The sequence below is a fragment of the Triturus cristatus genome, chromosome 7 (assembly GCF_964204655.1).
Source record: "Triturus cristatus chromosome 7, aTriCri1.1, whole genome shotgun sequence".
In the NCBI taxonomy this organism is placed as follows: domain Eukaryota; kingdom Metazoa; phylum Chordata; class Amphibia; order Caudata; family Salamandridae; genus Triturus; species Triturus cristatus.
Window position 1 is genome coordinate 1,108,376,163 of NC_140590.1, and position 20,931 is coordinate 1,108,397,093.

Consider the following 20,931-nt stretch of genomic DNA (forward strand, 5'->3'; position numbering starts at 1 on the left):
AATAAAAACAGCATTTGGTGGCTATAATATATACAATGGGGCAACCGTTGGTGCAAATATGCAATGTGCAAGTGATACAGAGGTAGTTCAGGCTTAACAAACCATGTTCATTATTGCTCACAATCAAACAGCAGAAGGTGAAAGAAAAAAACGAATAACTCTAAAAGTTGCTCCATAAAAATACATGTAAGTCACAACAATCATCCAGATAAGACAATAAAAACAGGCATTATTAACCATAGCATATACAGAGGAACAACCACTGTGCAAAAAATGCAATGTGCAAATGGTGCAGAGAAATAATGCAGCCTTATCAGGCCATACTCATTGATGTGCGGGAACGGACAGCGGTTTGGAGAAAACGACTAACTCTAAAGATTACATCATCTGAGCTTAACATCAATAAATCTCTAAAAGCTACGTTGAAATCCGTCAAAGCACTATCTCTAAAGTATGGAATTAAAAAATGTTTGGTGTATTTTACATAAAAACCACAGAAGAGTGTAAAATGTAACAGGCTTTGTTTACCACCTAGGTTGCAGGGACAACTTAAATTTCCCAGATTTTTGATATAGCCTAAGGGGAAACAAAGTAAATTTACCACACTTCCGTCCCTGAACCGAAACAGCAAGCTCCTATTCCATCTACCCAGTTTCTTGCGCAGGTAACCCTGAGGCATATTATGGGGCCTACCACATGGTTCCTGAATGGGGATGTACCTGAGGATAGCTGGCTTTACAAACTCGATCTTTTCTCTATTTTCTCGGTACAGGTCGTATAAAGCCCTTTTTACTACGTTCTTATGCAAGCGATCTATTGTTTGGGGTGCTAAGAATAGGTGCCCCATTTCCACACTTTCTAAACTCTTCTCCACTGCCCTGAGCTAAGGGATTTGATTGGCCCGCTCGCTTTTTAGGCAGTCTGAGATAATATCACGGGTCAAGGAGGCAGCAGGGTTCCGCCATATTTTCAACCAGAACAGAGCGGGTCTTGATTTTATAAAGTCCTCTATATAGGGGAGATTCAATTCTCTATGGCACACGTAGGATGGGGCCGAAATGACCCCCCCCCCCCCAGAGCCTTCCTACAGAATTTATTCTCTTCCATCTGTATATTAGTACAATTCGAATATCCCCACACCTAAGCGCCATAAGTTCCTGTAGGTAGGCACTGGGTTCTATATATTTGTAAAAGCGGCAGAATGACCTCAGCATGTTTTGGTTGACGGAGGGTGATTATTGAATTAATAGCTTTACCCAGTTTGTTCCTCCCTCTGGCAATGTGAGGTTGCCAGGATCCGAAGTCAGAAAACAACAGGCCTAAATAAGGGAAAGTGCAAGTGCTATTTAAAACGTTGTTCCCTGACATGATATGGTGAATTTTGTGTTTCTTTGGGCCGCAGGACATTATATAGGATTTTTTAAAATTGGTGCATAAGCCGAGATCGGCCATGTAAGAGACAAAACCTGAGATTAAGGTGCGCAGTGCATTGGGTGTGCGGCCCATAAGGACCGCATCGTCCGCATAAAGAAGTGCAGGAAGTGGGTTACCATTGATGAGTGGGACATCGGTAGTTAGTTTGCCCAGGGATGTGCTTAGATCATTTATGTATAAAATAAAGAGCAGGGGGGCTAAGACGCAGCCTTGCCTTACCCCCCTGCCAATTAAAATCTCGCCCGAGACCTCACCGTCATTGTTTATTCGAACACGAGCTTTTAAATCACTGTGTAGGTGGGCCAAAAAGTGGACCAAAGGTTCATCTAAGCCATAACTCAACAGAAATGACCATAAATGGGAGCGATTAACAAAATCAAAAGCAGAACTTAAATCCATGAAACCTAAATAAAGTGGAGATTTTTTAGCTATGGTGTATTTTGCTAATACTAAATTTAAATTTAGGCATTGCTCCACGGTCCCTACATTGCTTCTGAAGCCTAGCTGGCATGGATGTAAAATCTTGTTTTCTTCGGCCCAATTACTGATCTTATTAAAAATAACCCTACCCAAAATCTTCAAAGTGTTATCGATTAACGATATTGGGCGATAACTGCCAGGGTCAAGTCTGTTACCTTTTTTAGAAATTGGTACGATGATGGAATTGGACCAAGAATCTGGCAGTAGGGTATTAGATAGATTGTTAAAAATGCTGCACAGTAAAGGTGACCAAAAGTCAGGCTCTGATTTAATTAAGTTGATGGATAGTCCATCAGGGCCAGGAGCCTTGTTCCCTGCACTTTGTAAAATGGCATCCTCCACCTCCATTATGGAAATGTTCGGTAACATAAGGGGCTGAAGATTTACCATAAGAGGGGTCGGTGCCATATAAATATTTGAAAAATGCTCCACCCACACATCCCCTAGTATACTACAATTTATGGGGGTGATATTAGATCCAATCGATCTCAGGTTCTTGACCTCGCTCCAAAACCCAGCAACGTCCTTCGTTGCTGCTGTGCATACAAGGGATTCCCAGTGGGTTTTTAAAAGCTCTTCAGATCTTGTTTTTAGGGTATGCTTGTATCTTGACCTCAGGGTCCTCACAAGTAACTGATCTGGTGGATCAGCTGTAAGGGCAGCCCTTAGTTCCCTATTTGCTTTGGAGCATAAGTTATCAAACCATCTTGGGTTTTTGTTGATGTTCACTGGGGCTGGTTTGGAAATCTCCTTTTTTATAGCCTTACACAGCCCTGAGAATGCTTCAACGATAACATGTCCGAGGCTATCGGTGGATAGGCAGGTGGATACTAGTAAAGGCTGCGATTTTATAATACGAGCTAGCACCCCTTATTGTCAATCCCCTTCCAGACCACCCTAAGTTTGTCTGTCGACATAGCTAGGTTTTTAGCCCCGATTTCTCTCCAGTTCACCACTTTTTTGATGGATTTAAAACAAGATAAAATCGGATGATGGTCACTGTATATGGTACTAACGACTGTGGCCTCTAATAAAAGATCCGCAGGGAGGTTATGAATACATAATCAATCGTGGATGCACTCCCACGCCCGACATAGGTGGCCACGGGACCTTTATTTGCGGCAGTATTTGCCTTTTCCATAACATTAACTAGGTGCCGTGTGGCTAGATGGTTAGACAATTCTTCACCTCTTTTGCAGGGGGGGGTTTACGATAAATATGTGCATTGAAGTCTCCTCCTAAACATATACCATCAAATTTACCATACTTTTGACCATCTGTGATTTCATCAATAAAATCAAACAATTTTATAAAATTCATATATGGATGTGTTGTGAAATCGTTATTATAAAAATTAATTAGACATAGTCTTATCCTACTGACATAAAGCAGGGCCTGAAAGCTCATATCATTTGTTTCCAACAGTTCTATTTTAACTTCTGCCCTGATTTTGACCCAAATAGATAGTCCCCCACTAGGTCTACCCGTGGCCGGGATTGGTACAGTTTGATTATAACAGCTGTAACCCTCAAAAAGTAGGGGACTAGTACACCAAGTTTCTTGGAACATTAAGATATCGAAGTTAAAAACCCAGTCCACCCAGTCCCTGATTTTTACTTTCGCATTAAGACCTGCTGTATTCCAACTCAGAATTGTCAAATTATAATTCGATGTTGGCGTGGCGATGGAATGGCTAATGACTTTAGGGTGGGATGACGAAGTAGGCGCTTTGGTGCCGTTAAAGGCCATTGTAGTGGGGTAAGTTGACAATTCCCCCACTGAGCCGGGTGTGTTAATATAATTCCTGGTTACTAAATCTAGGGTGGTAACTGATGTTCAGTCCAGGGTACCCATCTCATACAATGCGCTGAACCTATTATGCAGTGGCAAAGGTGGTGGTGCAGGGCTGGGTGATCTGTGATGGGGTCTATAAAAATAGCCCAGTGGCAAAGAGGTTATAACAGTAGGGGGGGAGAAATAAGTGTTGATGCTGCCAAGGATAAATTTAACTGTGGTGGGGTTTCTGAAATTAATTACAATATAGTCTCCTGCTATATTTTTAGATGATGGGCCAACCCAGCTCACCCGTCGGACGGACAAAATCTCTCTCGAGATATTAGGGCCTACCCCTTTGTGTTTGGACAGCCAGTCTAGACACTTTTTGTTTAGCTGAACCCATGACTCACTCTGTCCATCCCTTAGCTGTGGTACGCCTGCCAGAATTATAACATAAGGGCAGGCATCGGGAGGCAGATGAAGGGCAGGCCCCAGGTGTTTAATAGGCCTGGTAACGATGGTTTGGCCCTTGTCTGACCCGATATTAGTGGGTGCCTCCAGCCTAATGAAGGGCAGGGTGGAAACGTCCTTTAGCGTATTGGGGGCCACGCTAATGGGACAAGCTTATTCCGTTACTCCAACCGGGGTATACTGAGGAGTCATTACAGTATAATTACTCCGATTACGGGATCAGTCTGTATGCATGCGCAATTATGTCCTTCTTTGGGGGGAACAGTGTCCAAAAGCCCTTCAGCGAGTTGCAATGGTTCAGTCATGACGCTGCTACCCCCTGGCAGTTTTTGCTTCCCTCTGGTCCACATACTCTGCGGTGTTGGTTGGCTCTTGTTACATGTGGGTTGTTTCCTTTTGTTGGCTAATGGTTTCAAAGAGCCTCTTTTTCTTTTTTCCCCTGCGGTTTTATTGCTCGGGGACAGAGAAGGGATGGGGGCATGCGCAATGGGGTCGGGCTGTGAATCGATTATAATTGTACCACAGTTACCCCCTAATGGTGTGGGTAGTAAGTTGGCCGAATTAGGTTTAAAAACTGTGACCACGGGGGACAGCGGTAAAGTATGATTTGGGCTTGTTTCCTGGGGCTTTGGATGTAGGCGTATATGCTCCATAGACATTCTCCTCTCAGTGTTAGCTATTTCATTTGTAACCATATTTAAGGCATTGTCCAGCATGCTTTCTAAGGATAACGGGATGGCAGAGTGAACCACAGATGACTTCATGGTTGAATTGGCATTAAGTTTCCCCATACTTGACATATCACTGGCCTCACCTTACTTGGCAGCTTAGAGGGATGGCCCGCCCGACCACTGTTGACGGCTGAGGGCCTCAGAGGGCCCGCCCTCTGCCCGGGTGCAGCCCAGCGCTGCCCGTGCGCTTCCCGCGGTGCGGGAGGCGTTCCAAGCTCTTAAAGCGCCTCCGGGCGCATTCGTGGCGTGGCGCGGCTGGTGTGCACCGGCCCCGGGACTGCTGGGCAACGTAGTTCAAGCCGTTCCCCTCACGGCGCTCAAGACTCTGTGGCTGCTGCTGCTACTACCGTTCCCCTCACGGTATGCGTGTAAGAAGGCACCCCAGGAGCTCCGGCGCTCCAAGCTCTTAAAGCGCCTCCGGGCGCGTTCGTGGCGAGGCGCGGCTGGTGTGCGCCGGCCCCGGGACTGCTGGGCAACGTAGTTCAAGCCGTTCCCCTCACGGCGCTCAAGACTCTGTGGCTGCTGCTGCTACTACCGTTCCCCTCATGGTATGCATGTAAGACGGCACCCCAGGAGCTCCGGCGCTCCAAGCTCTTAAAGCGCCTCCGGGCGCGTTCGTGGCGTGGCACGGCTGGTGTGCGCCGGCCCCGGGACTGCTGGGCAACGTAGTTCAAGCCGTTCCCCTCACGGCGCTCAAGACTCTGTGGCTGCTGCTGCTACTACCGTTCCCCTCACGGTATGCATTTAAGATGGCACTCCAGGAGCTCCGGCGCTCCAAGCTCTTAAAGCGCCTCCGGGCGCGTTCGTGGTGTGGCGCGGCTGGTGTGCACCGGCCCCAGGACTGCTGGGCAACGTAGTTCAAGCCGTTCCCCTCACGGCGCTCAAGACTCTGTGGCTGCTGCTGCTACTACCGTTGCCCTCACGGTATGCGTGTAAGACGGCACCCCAGGAGCTCCGGCGCTCCAAGCTCTTAAAGCGCCTCCGGGCGCGTTCGTGGCGTGGCGCGGCTGGTGTGCGCCAGCCCCGGGACTGCTGGGCAACGTAGTTCAAGCCGTTCCCCTCACGGCGCTCAAGACTCTGTGGCTGCTGCTGCTACCACCGTTCCCCTCACGGTATGCGTGTAAGACGGCACCCCAGGAGCTCCGGCGCTCCAAGCTCTTAAAGCGCCTCCGGGAGCGTTCGTGGCGTGGCGCGGCTGGTGTGCGCCGGCCCCGGGACTGCTGGGCAATGTAGTTCAAGCCGTTCCCCTCACGGCGCTCAAGACTCTGTGGCTGCTGCTGCTACTACCGTTCCCCTCACGGTATGCGTGTAAGACGGCACCCCCGTCTCTTTATACAATTCGCTCATGAGCTCACTAGCCTCCCGGCCTATTTCCTCATTTACACATAGCTCCTCCCCAGTACCTCTACTTTCTAGGCATTTTATTATGTTCCTGGCTCTATCTGTTTTCACCTTTCATGCTAACAAGGCACTACACTTTTCTACTTAGGCAAAATGTTGGAGCTTGCTAGCCTTCCATCTATACAATAATTTTTTTTCCAAATTAGCCTGAAATTTGGCCAGCTAATTTTCTAAATCTTTAGTCAAGATAGATATATTGCTCACACCATCTAAAGATGCCATATGTAGATCTCTCTCTTTCATCTTAATCTCCCTTATTTTACTCTTCTCCTCCCGTTTTGCTATCTTTCTTCTCCCCCCTGTTATAGACTTCAAAATACCCTGCGAATAAGCCTTAAAGGCATCCCAGACCAGTGGCTCACTTGCGGAACCTACATTAGTTTTGAAATATTCCTCTGGTTTTTTTCCCAGCTCTCTGATCACTATTTCATCTCATAATATGGTTCTGTCTAACGTTCACCTTCTTATCCCCTGATTTTGATGAAGATTTGCAGACATTACCACTGCGGAATGATCTGATAGGATTGCTGGAATATGTGATACTGTTTCTATATCCACATATAGAGCTTGGTCTACAAGAAAAAAATCAATACGGGAGTGTTGTCTATACTTTTTACTATAATAAGTAAAATCCTTTATCTCCTTATTCTTATTGCGCCAAATATCTACCAAATTAAATTCTTGGTTCATACTTTTTAATTTGGCAAAAACTTTTGGTGGCGTAACATACTTAACACGTGATGTTCTATCTAGCTCTTTATTAAGAACTAAATTGAAATCTTCTCCTAAAATTACAGATGCCTCTGTTGCCAATAGACAGATTTCAAGCTTTGCTAAAGGATCATGATTATCTTCGTTCGGCCCGTGATACGCCACACATACCAAGGGCTTATCTTGGATTAGAATTGTGGCCACCAACCATCTCCCCATAGTATCTGTCTCATACTTCACCACTCTGATTCCAGAGTAACTCCTTATAATAATAGCCAAACCTCTTGAACTTCCCCTTTGGTCTAAACACAACACCTCTTGGGCCCAACGTACTTTACCAAAACACTGCCTACACTCCTCTCTCTCTAAGTGTGCCTCTTCTAGAAAAATAATTTGTGCAACACTTTCCTTTAAAAATTCTAACGCCCTACATACCTTTCTTCTACCCCTTAGGCCGTTTACGTTCCATGTTAGAAAATGTATTTTTTGGGGATTATCCATACTCTACTCCATTTCTACTTCCCCCACAACTTGCCAACTCCCTCGGCATGTGCCTTCTATCTTGCTTATTATTCTTCATTTTCTCTTTCGAGTTCAGCATCCTGAGGATTTTTTTTTTCTTTTTCTCCCTATGCTCCCCTCACCCTGTGACCCACCTCCCCACCCAGGAAATCCCCTTTTTACTCCCTGGGCACTGCAAATCGCCCTTTGTGATCCCCCAATTCCCGAACAGAGAGAATTCTACATATACAAATGAAAAAGAGAAAAAACGGCTTCTATATACAAACTTTATACAATAATATATGAAAACCTTTGCTTCTACTTCTGTCTACTTTATCACTGCATCGCTGTACTATCTCCAAATTCCTTATCACTCCATCTGTGCCAGAAAAACATCCACTTCTTCTGGATTTTGGAAGTTATACATCTTGTTACACCACATTACTTTCAGCAATGCAGGGAACCTCATCTGCACCTGGGCACCCTTACTCTGGAGCTCACTCATTCGGGATCCCAGCTCCCACTGCCTCTGTGCTGTTCTCTGACCCAGGTCTGATTTTATTTGGTAGCTGAATTCTTCATATTTTAAGACTCCCTCTTTCAAGGCTCTTCCCAGCACTAATTCCTTCACCACATATGTTTGGAAATTAATCAGGATTCTTCTCCGCGCTTTCCTGGCTGGATTCAATCTAAACGGGTCCCTATGGACTCTCTGAATTTCCTTCTCCACTTCTATGTCCGGTCTGTCTCTCAGGACCCCATCTCTTAGTAGCTTACATATAAAAGCTTTAATATCTTTCTTCTCAGACCCTTCTGAAATCATAAGAAATCTTAATATATTGCGTCTACACTGCATCTCCAGCCTCTCCTTATCTTCCTCCTATGCTCTATTCTGTTTTAAAAAAAAATCCAATTCACTTGAATTTTCAGTCACAACCTCAGACAGAGCCTTCACTTCACTTTCCAATATGCCCGTCCGCTGTGCTATACCATTGATTTTCCCTTCTAGAGTATCGCATTTATCCTGAACTCCTTTCTGATTTGTTTCTAAGAACTCAAATTTTGTCAGAATATCTTGTCCTAAACCCTCAAACATCTTTTCTATCTGGCTCTCCAACCCTCCTACAACACCTTCAGCCATCCCTCCAATGCCTGTACTTGATTCTAAAACAGTCTCTATACCGGCACCAATCTCTACACCCGAGGCTGGGCCGGTGCCTATAGCTATAACTTGCTGATTCTCAGAGTCTCCTGCATTTTCCTTTCTTATGATAGGTCTTTGAGCAAACGGGGAAGGGACACCCCATGAGTAATTGATGATGTGATACCAGGACAACCCATCTGTATCTCTGTCTCTCCATCCACTACTTCATCACTCCTCCCCGTCCAAATTTTCCCCTGTACCTCCTTATCCGGGTTTTCTGATAATATTGGAGCAGTAGATTACTTTCCTACCCTCCTCTCCAGATGGTGCCGCTATCTGCTCCATTATCTTAAAATAGGAACTTAAAGATGGGAGAGGTTTTGATAAATTATGTTCTACCTTAGGCCCACATCTTTTAAATTTTCCACCAGATTTTACCTCTTTTTTCTTTGGGGAGACCGGGGCTGGAGCCGAACCCGAAGTCAGAGACAAGACTCCCCCACTTTCCCCCTTTCCTTTGACTCTGCTCCCCCATCCTCCTCATCCTCCAGTCGACTCCGGGGTAGAACGTAGAAGATACCTACTTTTACTTTTTGTAGTCTGCGAATCTTGCCCGGTTTGTCCCCCCACTCTAGGAACTCTTTCTGCCAGCTGGTCTCCTCCACGTATATTGTTTCCCCCGGCTAAAATTGAGGCTGAGGCTATAGCTAAGTCTGTACTATACGCCTCTCCCTGCTGTTCGTGAACCTCCCTCTGCATGCATTCACCACCCCCCAGTAGCCGTATCAGGGGATAGACTTTTTCCTCCTGGTCTACCCGGCATCACTAATACCTCTAAACGTAGGAGCTCGTCCATCTGCTTCTGGGTTATCCCCGCCCCCGCATGTCCTCTGCTCCTTACCCAACTCCACTCGTGCCCACAAGAACTCCGTCCCGATACCTGCTGGCCGAGAACCTGATCCTCCGCCTCACCGCCGTTCCAGTGTCTTACACCTCTCTTCCTCGTCATCTCCGCACATTCTTTGCTGACGCTGCCTCCTCTCCCCCGGAACCCGACCAGCAGGGAGGCGGCCCGTGTTTACCTCCAACAGAACGCCGCTCTGCTCTAGGCACCTCCGTTGAACTCGAGGTCCACACCCATGTGTGGTAAGTCCCCTTTCGTTACCTCTCATCTCTGTTTTCTCAGTCGATTTTGAGCCAAACTGTGATTTACAATTGAATGTCATTGCATAGTATACACATGAAGGTTTCTAATCATCAAATTTCCGCCGAAATTCTCATTCTGATTGCGTTCTCTCTCTCCCGGTCTTTGGAGGTCCTGCAACGGGCGTTAACCTGCTGCTATGCTCCCCGTGACCGATTTCAATACTTGAGTATATTCGTTATCAGAAACCCTGTGATATGTCATGAGTGTAATTTAGACCCCGCTTGGGTTGACTTCAGGAAGATGTACAACATTGGAAGACATTGCCTTTGTCATTGTTGCGGAAGGCTTCCCTCTATAAAATGATGAAGAGAAATATGCCTCAGGGGATTGTTTTTGTGCAGGAAAGTGTCCCTTACTGCACAAAAACAATCCTCCTTTCAACTGAGGCAAGATTGTGCCATATTCTTTTATATACAGTACATTTCTGCCCTTTCTCTGTCCCTTAGTGAAGTGCAGCAGGTGACGTGCTGTACAGCACTGCATTGGCCATAAATATGGCCCTAGGTGTCTCTCCCTGGTGGATAGAGCCCTAGCTTGTGGGGACACGGCTATCGAAGTGAAAGAACTAGCCTCTGCCATCTCTCACTGTTACATTCTTGGAGCTGGTTGGCCCAGAGGAACCCCAGACTCCTCCTTGGTCTGATGCCACTCTATCCTGGTAAGGAACATCCACTCTATCTAGTGCCTGTGCCACAGGGTCCCTTGAAGCATATGAACTGGCTTCAAACTGCCTCTCACAGACGAATATGAGTGTTGGCCAGCCAGGTGGAGCCCAGATGCTCCTCTTGCCCTATTTTACACTGCTCTGGGTATGGAAGATTGCACACTCTCCCTGAATGGCTGCTGCCAACACATCTATTTTGCCCTGAATGCCCAGGAGTGGTAGCCACCTTCTTTGAACTCAGTCCTTGTAAACCAGGGTGGTTAAAGCAACTCTCCTACCTTACACTCTCTAGTCCTAGTACGGAAATAAATCATTGTAATCAAATATTAAGCAAACAAAAAGTGGGTGATTATGTAGCAAATGGAACAATAATCTGCACATAGCCTAGGTTCACCTGCCACCTAGATGGACCAGGCCATGCGGCGACCACAGTGCCTACTGGGGCCTGTGCTTAGGAGGTGTTTTCTAGTAGCCAAGCATGGAAACCTTCCCTGTGCCTGTGGGACCCCATCCTGTAAACTTTGTGATGCAATGGGCAGAGAATGGAGCCAAAGTCTGTGGCTTCAAACACCAGTGTAACCAGAGCTCTGACCTGTGGCTTGGTCAGAGCTTCTTAACCCTGCCAAGCAGAAGAGCCTTTCCAGTGCCTGTGGCACTCTGTTCTGGGCTGCAAGTGAGAAGGTGGTCCTGCAAAGAGACAAAAAGACCATTGTCCTTTCAACCTGACCCTACTGAATCTCTGGACCCTGTGGAGCTATGTCCCATGCACTTTGTGGCTTGAAGGCCCTTTCCACAGACCTGATGTTTTGTCAGTGCTTCTTAACTCAGAGAAGCAGTAGAGCCCTTCCAATGTCTGGGAAAGTCCATCCTGGGCACTCTGAGATACAGCAGGCAAGAATATGGGCCCCAGATCCTAGGGTTCTCAGCTGAGGCCGGCAGGACTCTAACTTGGGCCTGGTCAGGTTTTTTCAGCTCAACAACAGAGGTCCAGCACATGGACCCCAGACTGGCCCCACGAGAGCTCTGACCTGGTGTCCTAGCAGAGCTTTCCACTGCACCAAGAGCAGAGACTGGCCATTTGGTCACTTGGCTGCAAGGAACTTTGCATCATCTGGGGAGAGCAATCATATTGGTAGAGGTTCATCAACACCCTTGCTGTATCAATACAGAGCAGGTCCACTACCCATTTGTGGAGACTGTTGCACACCTAGTGACAGAGAGGGACATTCATGTGATTGTATCTGATCTCATGGAGCCCTGGTTAGGCCTGAAGCTTCAAATAAGACCTCATTGGTACTCCCAGGGCAGCTCAGAACTTTAAACACTGAGTAACGTCCAGAAGTGAAGTTTTATTTTTTTGTGTTGAAATTTTTTATTAGCATTTCAGAATCATTAAGCAAAAACAAGAAAACTCAAATACAAGTAATAAGGGTAAGGATCATAGGATAGAAATTAAAAAGTAAATCCATATATAGAACAATATTTAATATTATGCTATCTAGGACAATAAACATACATAACAATATATAAAGGAAAGAGTGAAAAAGCATATACAATCAAGTTTTAAAAACTAAATGATAACAAATACAAACATGTTAAGAAAGTAAAAAAGGATTCCATATCTGTGAAAATAACTCTAGTTGATCTTGAATTTTATATATAATCCTTTCATGCAAAGCATTTTGAATCATAGCAGATAACCAGGACTCTTGAGATGGTGGAGTGGAAGATTTCCATTGTCTTAATATACAGATTTTAGCAGTTGCAAGCGAGGTATGTAGGAAATGAGATTGTGGTTTAGAAAGAGTGGGAACATTTCTGAAATCATTTAATATAATATTAGCTGTGGAAAGGGGTAAATGCAGTGAGATAGACTTATGTAAGGTCTGACCTATGTAAGACTAATAATGTTTAACCAATGGACACGTGTAAAGAATATGAACAATATCACATCCAGAAGCATTACATCTCCAACAATTGGAATGCGGCAACAAGCCTGCCTTATATAATCCAACCGGAGACCAATGCCAGTCATGTAGAATTTTAAATAAGCAAAACTTTAAACGAGCTTCTCTAGCTCATTTATCCAAACCATCTAGTATATTCATCCATTACATATCTGAAAAAGAAGTCTGTAAACGTGTTTGCCATTTATGTCTGAGATCGCAGGATAATGGGTGTGAAAATAATTGAGATGTAATTGTTTTGTAGAGACCTGAAATGACACCTTTCTGTTTGCCCCAAATTTGTAAATAAAACACTATTGGTGATATAGATAATGACCAAGGTGTGGAACCAGGAGCTTTGAGAAGAGATTTTCTAAGTAGATCGTATTTGGCTTGCTGCAGCGGGGGTAAGTTGAATTCATCCATTAACTGTAATAGAGGTTTAAGATCCCCGTCATGGAGAATTTGGTCTAGTGTGAGAATGCCTACCGATTTCCATTGAGGCCATAGAAAGCTTCTACCTTTAATGCGTATTCTGGAGTTGTTCCATATAGGGGCCTTTACATGTAATCGAGAATTAATGCCAAAGATACGATGCTCTCTTTGCCATATCTTATGCATTGCAGACAATAGGGGGATACGTGGATCTATTCGGCTTGAACCAGATCCATATAAAACTGCAAGACCATTTGTTGCAGAGAGAAGATGACGCTCAACATGGACCCAATGTGGTGTATTTAAATTATCTTGGAGCATGTATGAGAGCTGAGATAAATGCAAGGCAATGGTATAATATTCAATGGAGGGAAGACTGAGACCACCATAGGAATGATGTGCATTTAATTTATGTATAGCCAGACGAGGTTTAATAGAACCCCATATGAAAGACTTAATTTTGGAATCTATAAGGCGCAATGTGGATAAGGGAACATGAAGAGGAAGCATACCAAGAATATAAAGAAAGCGCGGTAATGTAACCATCTTCACCGTTTGAACTCTACCCCATAAAGACAGACCCAGCGCTTTCCATTTATCAAAATCTTGTTGCATCTGAATGATTAAAGGCCCTAAATTATCTGATACCATGGCGTCCAATCCCTTATTTACCAAGATACCTAAATATTTTAACCGAGAATGTTGCCAATGAAATGGATATCCCTGTATCACATCCCTTGAGGTGCCACCTGAAATGGGAAGTGCTTCACTCTTATCACAATTTATTTTATACCCAGAAAAAGAAGAAAATTCCTCTATAATTTGAAGTAATGATGGTAAAGATCTGCTTAAATCAGTAATAGTGAGCACTATATCATCCGCATATAGATAAAGTTTAGATTCACCCACCGGTAAGGAAATACCAACCACATTGGAAGATTGCCGAATAGCGGCCACTAAAGGTTCAATGGCTAATAAAAATAAAAGCGGGGAGAGGGGGCATTCCTGGCGGGTGCCTCGCTGTATAGTAAAAGAATCGGAAGTAAATCTGTTATACTCGATACTTGTATACATTACACTATTACAGTGCTTGTTGTTTTATGCTGTGGAATGTTGTGTTGCCTAGCTACCAAGGTTAGAATTGTGGGGTTGAGTTGAACGAGGAGAGCGGTTGGTGTGGGAGGTGGCTGACCCTTGCTCTCGTCGGCTGTGCAGTTTAACCACTAAATCTGAATTCAACTCTACTCACCATACGAGTCGATTACTACAAAATCCTCCACAATTGACCAGTGCAGTGAGTTGTTCATATAACAATTTAATCTTTCTTATACATTGTTGTCCCAAACCAAATTTTTCTAAGATTAGGAATAAATAATCCCACTCCACTCTATCAAATGCCTTTTCGGCATCTAATGATAATGCCAAAGCATCATCCTGTAAAGATTTAGCAGTATGCAGAGTGTGAGCTAGGGAGCGTAAATGATTTCTGGAAGATCGACCAGGTACAAAGCCCACCTGAGTATTATGAATGAGAGAGGGAATAACTCCGTGCAGACGAGAAGCAAGAATACTAGCTAAAATTTTAATGTCACAATTAAGAAGTGAAATGGGAAGATAACTGCTACAAAGAAGTGGATCTTTTCCTGGTTTTGGTAAAACTGCTATTACTGCTTTATTAGATATATAACCTAAGGTGGAAGTACGTTCGGCTTCTTGAAATGCCGCATGCAAACAGTCTCTAATTGTATCTCCGGACCAGCGATAAAATTCTGCTGGAAAACCATCCTCTCCTGGTGCTTTGTGATAAGGAAGTTTAAGGATAGCGTGAGCAATCTCTTCTTTACTAATGTCTTCATCCAGTATGGATCTATCTTCATCAGAAAGAGATGGTCATTATAATCAATTTAAAAAAGACAACATTTTACCCTGATCTATATGGGGGTCTGGAGTGTATAAAGATTTATAATATGTGGCAAATTCATTAGCAATATCCTGAGGACATGTTAACACGGAACCCTTAGAGGATTGTAAAGCAGGGATAGCCATAGCAACCTCTCTTTGCTTCAATTGTGCTGCTAGAGGTCTACCCGCTTTTTCACCCTGTTCATAATGCCTCCCTTTCATTTTTTGTAAGGCATATTCCGCCTTAGAGGTGAAAAGAGAATTTAATTCCATGCGTGATTGTTCCAGTATTTTTTGATTTTGTAAAGTAGGGCTTTTAGTATATAAACGTGTGAAATTGGTAATGTCATGTTCCAATTGATTTTGTTTCGCAATATTTTGTTTGTTGAACTGGGCTGCATCTCGCATAAGTCTACCACGAATATCAGCTTTAGCAGCAGCCCAAATGACCCTGTGAGAATCCACTGAATTTTGATTAAATGTGAGATAATCATGAAGATGTTCTTGCAATTGTTTTTTACCAAGGGGTGTTTTATGAAGTTGGATGTTCATTCTCCAGGGTTTACGACCTGGTTTGGGTGTCCCAGTCTGTAGACACAAGAGGACCGGAGAATGATCAGAGATGGATGCCTCCAAAATACAAGAATCTTGGATCGATTGGACCGTTCTCTGAGAAATTTAAAAGTAATCCAATCTCAATAAGGTGCCATGAGAGGGAGATGTGAATGTATATTCAACATCAGTTGGGTGTGATAAGCGCCAATGATCTATAAGGCCGTTGTCTGCAATGATATCATTCATAAGGGCTCTGTCCGCTGCATTATTCTTATCAAGAGGTCCAGTTTTGTCCAAAACTGAATCTCTCACCAGGTTCCAATCGCCTCCGATGATGTATTCTGAGGCATCAGTCTCTGACAGCAAACGATTCAAACGTAGAAAGGAATCTTTTTTAGCACCAGTAGGAGCATAAACTGAACCCACACATATATGAATATTACCAATGCACATTTTTGCAAAAACATATCTGCCTTGTGAGTCTTCCCATGTTTTAAGTACACAAACTGGTAATGTTTTTCTGATAAGGATTGCTACTCCACATTTTCGAGTAGGGCCTGCTTCTGAAGAAGTCCCATTGCTGATACTACAGTGGATAACTTTACCCACCCAATCTCTACAAAGTTTTTCAGACTCGAGTGTATTAAGATGAGTCTCTTGAAGAAGAGCTACATCCACCTTTTTAGATTGTAAATAGGAAATAACCTTTTTCTGTTTGATATAGTGTGTTAATCCATTGACATTCCAGGATATAGCACATAAATCATGAGCAAGGACCATGTTAGAAATAAAAATAAATAAATAAAATAAAAAATAAAAAATAAATAATAATTAAAAAATTTAAAAATAGAGAGACTTGCAAAAAGATGTGATGGAAATGGGTATAGGAGAGGAAAGGAAAATACCCACCAATAAGAAAGATAAATAAAGATAAAGTATAAAAAGAAAATAAAGAAAGATTTATAGACTACAAAGGAATAATAGAAAGAGTATATTAGAATAACAATAGACTTTTAACCGCGGGTCTGGGCGCACTAGAGCACTTCTCTGGGCCGGGACTCCATTAATAAGGAAAATCCAGAGCTAGAACATTTAAAGAGAGAAAAAAGAAGGAAAAAAAAGCAATTTAAAGTGGCCAATAACATTGATATGAGAAGCTAGAAAAGAAAAACCCTTAAAGAATAAAATAAAGTAAAAATAGAAATTATGAACTAATCTGGTAAGGAATATGAAGGGATATAAAATCTGCCCTTTAAAGGATAGCATATTAAGAGAGCATAACATTTATAATATAACATTTTGGAAATATGTTAGAGGATTTAAGTCATAGTAAACTAAATATTGATAAAGATATAGGATTTGAAATATACAAATATCTAAGAATAGGTCAAATAGTCCACATCATAGATAAAATAACTATATTGCATGTGATAGATAAATCATGCACTAATAACCTATAAAGGACATCATCAAGAAATATAATAGTAGTGAATATTCAAAATCCATAACCTAAATTTTAGCCCTAATAAAAGATAACCATAAAAAGTTAATACTGAGACATTTTGATGCCTAATATATGTAAAATGCTGCAGAGTTGTGACTATCTATTCATGAATACAGGAAAATAAATAGAACATTCCAAAAGGACAAGAGAATTTAACCAGTAAAACAACACAGAGTTCATCTATACCTGTCAATTAGAGAGACATAAGCAAAAGTAGCTGCAACCTATGGCTTAATAAGTTATATAGGAGCCATGACATCAAAATTATTTCTCATTAGAGGCAGACTTTAGAGGAGAACGGGACTTATCTCAACGTTGTTCCTGAGTTAAGGTAGAGACAGTATTTAAGGCGGGAGATGTATCATCTTGACTGCGAATAGACCGTTCAAATTCTCTGCCTCTTTGACGGGATTCATGTAGATTGCGACGCATGTCATCCACAGATGTGGGAATAGCTTGAGGATTCCGAGAAGGAGCAGGGGTAGGAGCAGACTGCGTGTCCATGTCTTGAGATGTCATGTCAACCAAAAAATGTTGTAAGTCATCTGGATTGTAGAAGTCTCTGGTGTTACCATTCTTAGAGACTCAAAAGCATGCTGGATCAAACAAACCATACTTAATGTCCAATTTCCTCAATTGAGGTCTCATGGAGAGAAACGCTTTCCTTCTTTCATTGGTGTCACAGGAAAAATCAGCTGTAAATCGTATTTCATAACCGTCATAAGAGTAGGAACCCTGAGTACGTGCTGCTATCGGTAGTTGTCGAACTTGCTCATGCCTTGAGAAACAAGCAATAAGGGGTCTTGGACGTGTTTCTTTACCCTGCCGTGGAGGACCTAATCGATGTGCTCTCTGGATCTCAAGCGGTGGATTGAACTGAATGCCAACTAGTTTAGGGAGTACCTCACACAGAAAGGCTCTGGTATTCTGGCCTTCAATTTTTTCTGGAAATCCCAAAAAACTAATATTATCTCTTCTGCTGCGGTCTTCTAAATCCACTAACTTACTACGCCGAAAAAGAAGTTCTTCATCTCTAGACTGCATTGAAGCGATTTTATTTTCAACAATTGTCAAACGTTGATCAAGACCCTCCATTTTAGCATGGAATAGTGCTATGTCAGCTCGCATTGATTTAGTTTCTGAGGTAAGAGATTAAATGTTTATATTCATGTCTGAACACAAGTTGGTCGCACACTGCTCGTCACACCAGCAAGTTGCCCCAAAGGACTGTGGTGAATGTAGTGGCGACGGCGGGTACGCCTATGCCACGATGTGTAAAAAGAAAACAGTATGTGTTGCATTTAGCCATCCCTGGACACGTGTTTCGAGGTAGTTGCCTCTCGTCAGCAGGGAGCAGGACAAAGTAAAGGGGTGCCGAGTGGACTGCCAAAATGTAATTAAAACAGGTCAAATACCTCTCATGGCGCGCAGGTGCAGAACCAGGGCTCGTCAGCCCGATAGCTCACGGGAGCCGTAATAATTTGAACACAAGTTGGTCGCACACTGCTCGTCACACCAGCAAGTTGCCCCAAAGGACTGTGGTGAATGTAGTGGCGACGGCGGGTACGCCTATGCCACGATGTGTAAAAAGAAAACAGTATGTGTTGCATTTAGCCATCCCTGGACACGTGTTTCGAGGTAGTTGCCTCTCGTCAGCAGGGAGCAGGACAATGTAAAGGGGTGCCGAGTGGACTGCCAAAATGTAATTAAAACAGGTCAAATACCTCTCATGGCGCGCAGGTGCAGAACCAGGGCTCGTCAGCCCGATAGCTCACGGGAGCCGTAATAATTTGAACACAAGTTGGTCGCACACTGCTCGTCACACCAGCAAGTTGCCCCAAAGGACTGTGGTGAATGTAGTGGCGACGGCGGGTACGCCTATGCCACGATGTGTAAAAAGAAAACAGTACGTGTTGCATTTAGCCATCCCTGGACACGTGTTTCGAGGTAGTTGCCTCTCGTCAGCAGGGAGCAGGACAATGTAAAGGGGTGCCGAGTGGACTGCCAAAATGTAATTAAAACAGGTCAAATACCTCTCATGGCGCGCAGGTGCAGAACCAGGGCTCGTCAGCCCGATAGCTCACGGGAGCCGTAATAATTTGAACACAAGTTGGTCGCACACTGCTCGTCACACCAGCAAGTTGCCCCAGAGGACTGTGGTGAATGTAGTGGCGACGGCGGGTACGCCTATGCCACGATGTGTAAAAAGAAAACAGTATGTGTTGCATTTAGCCATCCCTGGACACGTGTTTCGAGGTAGTTGCCTCTCGTCAGCAGGGAGCAGGACAATGTAAAGGGGTGCCGAGTGGACTGCCAAAATGTAATTAAAACAGGTCAAATACCTCTCATGGCGCGCAGGTGCAGAACCAGGGCTCGTCAGCCCAATAGCTCACGGGAGCCGTAATAATTTGAACACAAGTTGGTCGCACACTGCTCGTCACACCAGCAAGTTGCCCCAAAGGACTGTGGTGAATGTAGTGGCGACGGCGGGTACGCCTATGCCACGATGTGTAAAAAGAAAACAGTATGTGTTGCATTTAGCCATCCCTGGACACGTGTTTCGAGGTAGTTGCCTCTCGTCAGCAGGGAGCAGGACAATGTAAAGGGGTGCCGAGTGGACTGCCAAAATGTAATTAAAACAGGTCAAATACCTCTCATGGCGCGCAGGTGCAGAACCAGGGCTCGTCAGCCCGATAGCTCACAGGAGCCGTAATAATTTGAACACAAGTTGGTCGCACACTGCTCGTCACACCAGCAAGTTGCCCCAAAGGACTGTGGTGAATGTAGTGGCGACGGCGGGTACGCCTATGCCACGATGTGTAAAAAGAAAACAGTATGTGTTGCATTTAGCCATCCCTGGACACGTGTTTCGAGGTAGTTGCCTCTCGTCAGCAGGGAGCAGGACAATGTAAAGGGGTGCCGAGTGGACTGCCAAAATGTAATTAAAACAGGTCAAATACCTCTCATGGCGCGCAGGTGCAGAACCAGGGCTCGTCAGCCCGATAGCTCACGGGAGCCGTAATAATTTGAACACAAGTTGGTCGCACACTGCTCGTCACACCAGCAAGTTGCCCCAAAGGACTGTGGTGAATGTAGTGGCGACGGCGGGTACGCCTATGCCACGATGTGTAAAAAGAAAACAGTATGTGTTGCATTTAGCCATCCCTGGACACGTGTTTCGAGGTAGTTGCCTCTCGTCAGCAGGGAGCAGGACAATGTAAAGGGGTGCCGAGTGGACTGCCAAAATGTAATTAAAACAGGTCAAATACCTCTCATGGCGCGCAGGTGCAGAACCAGGGCTCGTCAGCCCGATAGCTCACGGGAGCCGTAATAATTTGAACACAAGTTGGTCGCACACTGCTCGTCACACCAGCAAGCTGCCCCAAAGGACTGTGGTGAATGTAGTGGCGACGGCGGGTACGCCTATGCCACGATGTGTAAAAAGAAAACAGTATGTGTTGCATTTAGCCATCCCTGGAAACGTGTTTCGAGGTAGTTGCCTCTCGTCAGCAGGGAGCAGGACAATGTAAAGGGGTGCCGAGTGGACTGCCAAAATGTAATTAAAACAGGTCAAATACCTCTCATGGTGCGCAGGTGCAGAACCAGGGCTCGTCAGCCCGATAGCTCACGGGAGCCGTAATAATTTGAACACAAGTTGGTCGCACACTGCTCGTCACACCAGCAAGTTGCCCCAAAGGACTGTGGTGAATGTAGTGGCGACGGCGGGTACGCCTATGCCACGATGTGTAAAAAGAAAACAGTATGTGTTGCATTTAGCCATCCCTGGACACGTGTTTCGAGGTAGTTGCCTCTCGTCAGCAGGGAGCAGGACAATGTAAAGGGGTGCCGAGTGGACTGCCAAAATGTAATTAAAACAGGTCAAATACCTCTCATGGCGCGCAGGTGCAGAACCAGGGCTCGTCAGCCCGATAGCTCACGGGAGCCGTAATAATTTGAACACAAGTTGGTCGCACACTGCTCGTCACACCAGCAAGTTGCCCCAAAGGACTGTGGTGAATGTAGTGGCGACGGCGGGTACGCCTATGCCACGATGTGTAAAAAGAAAACA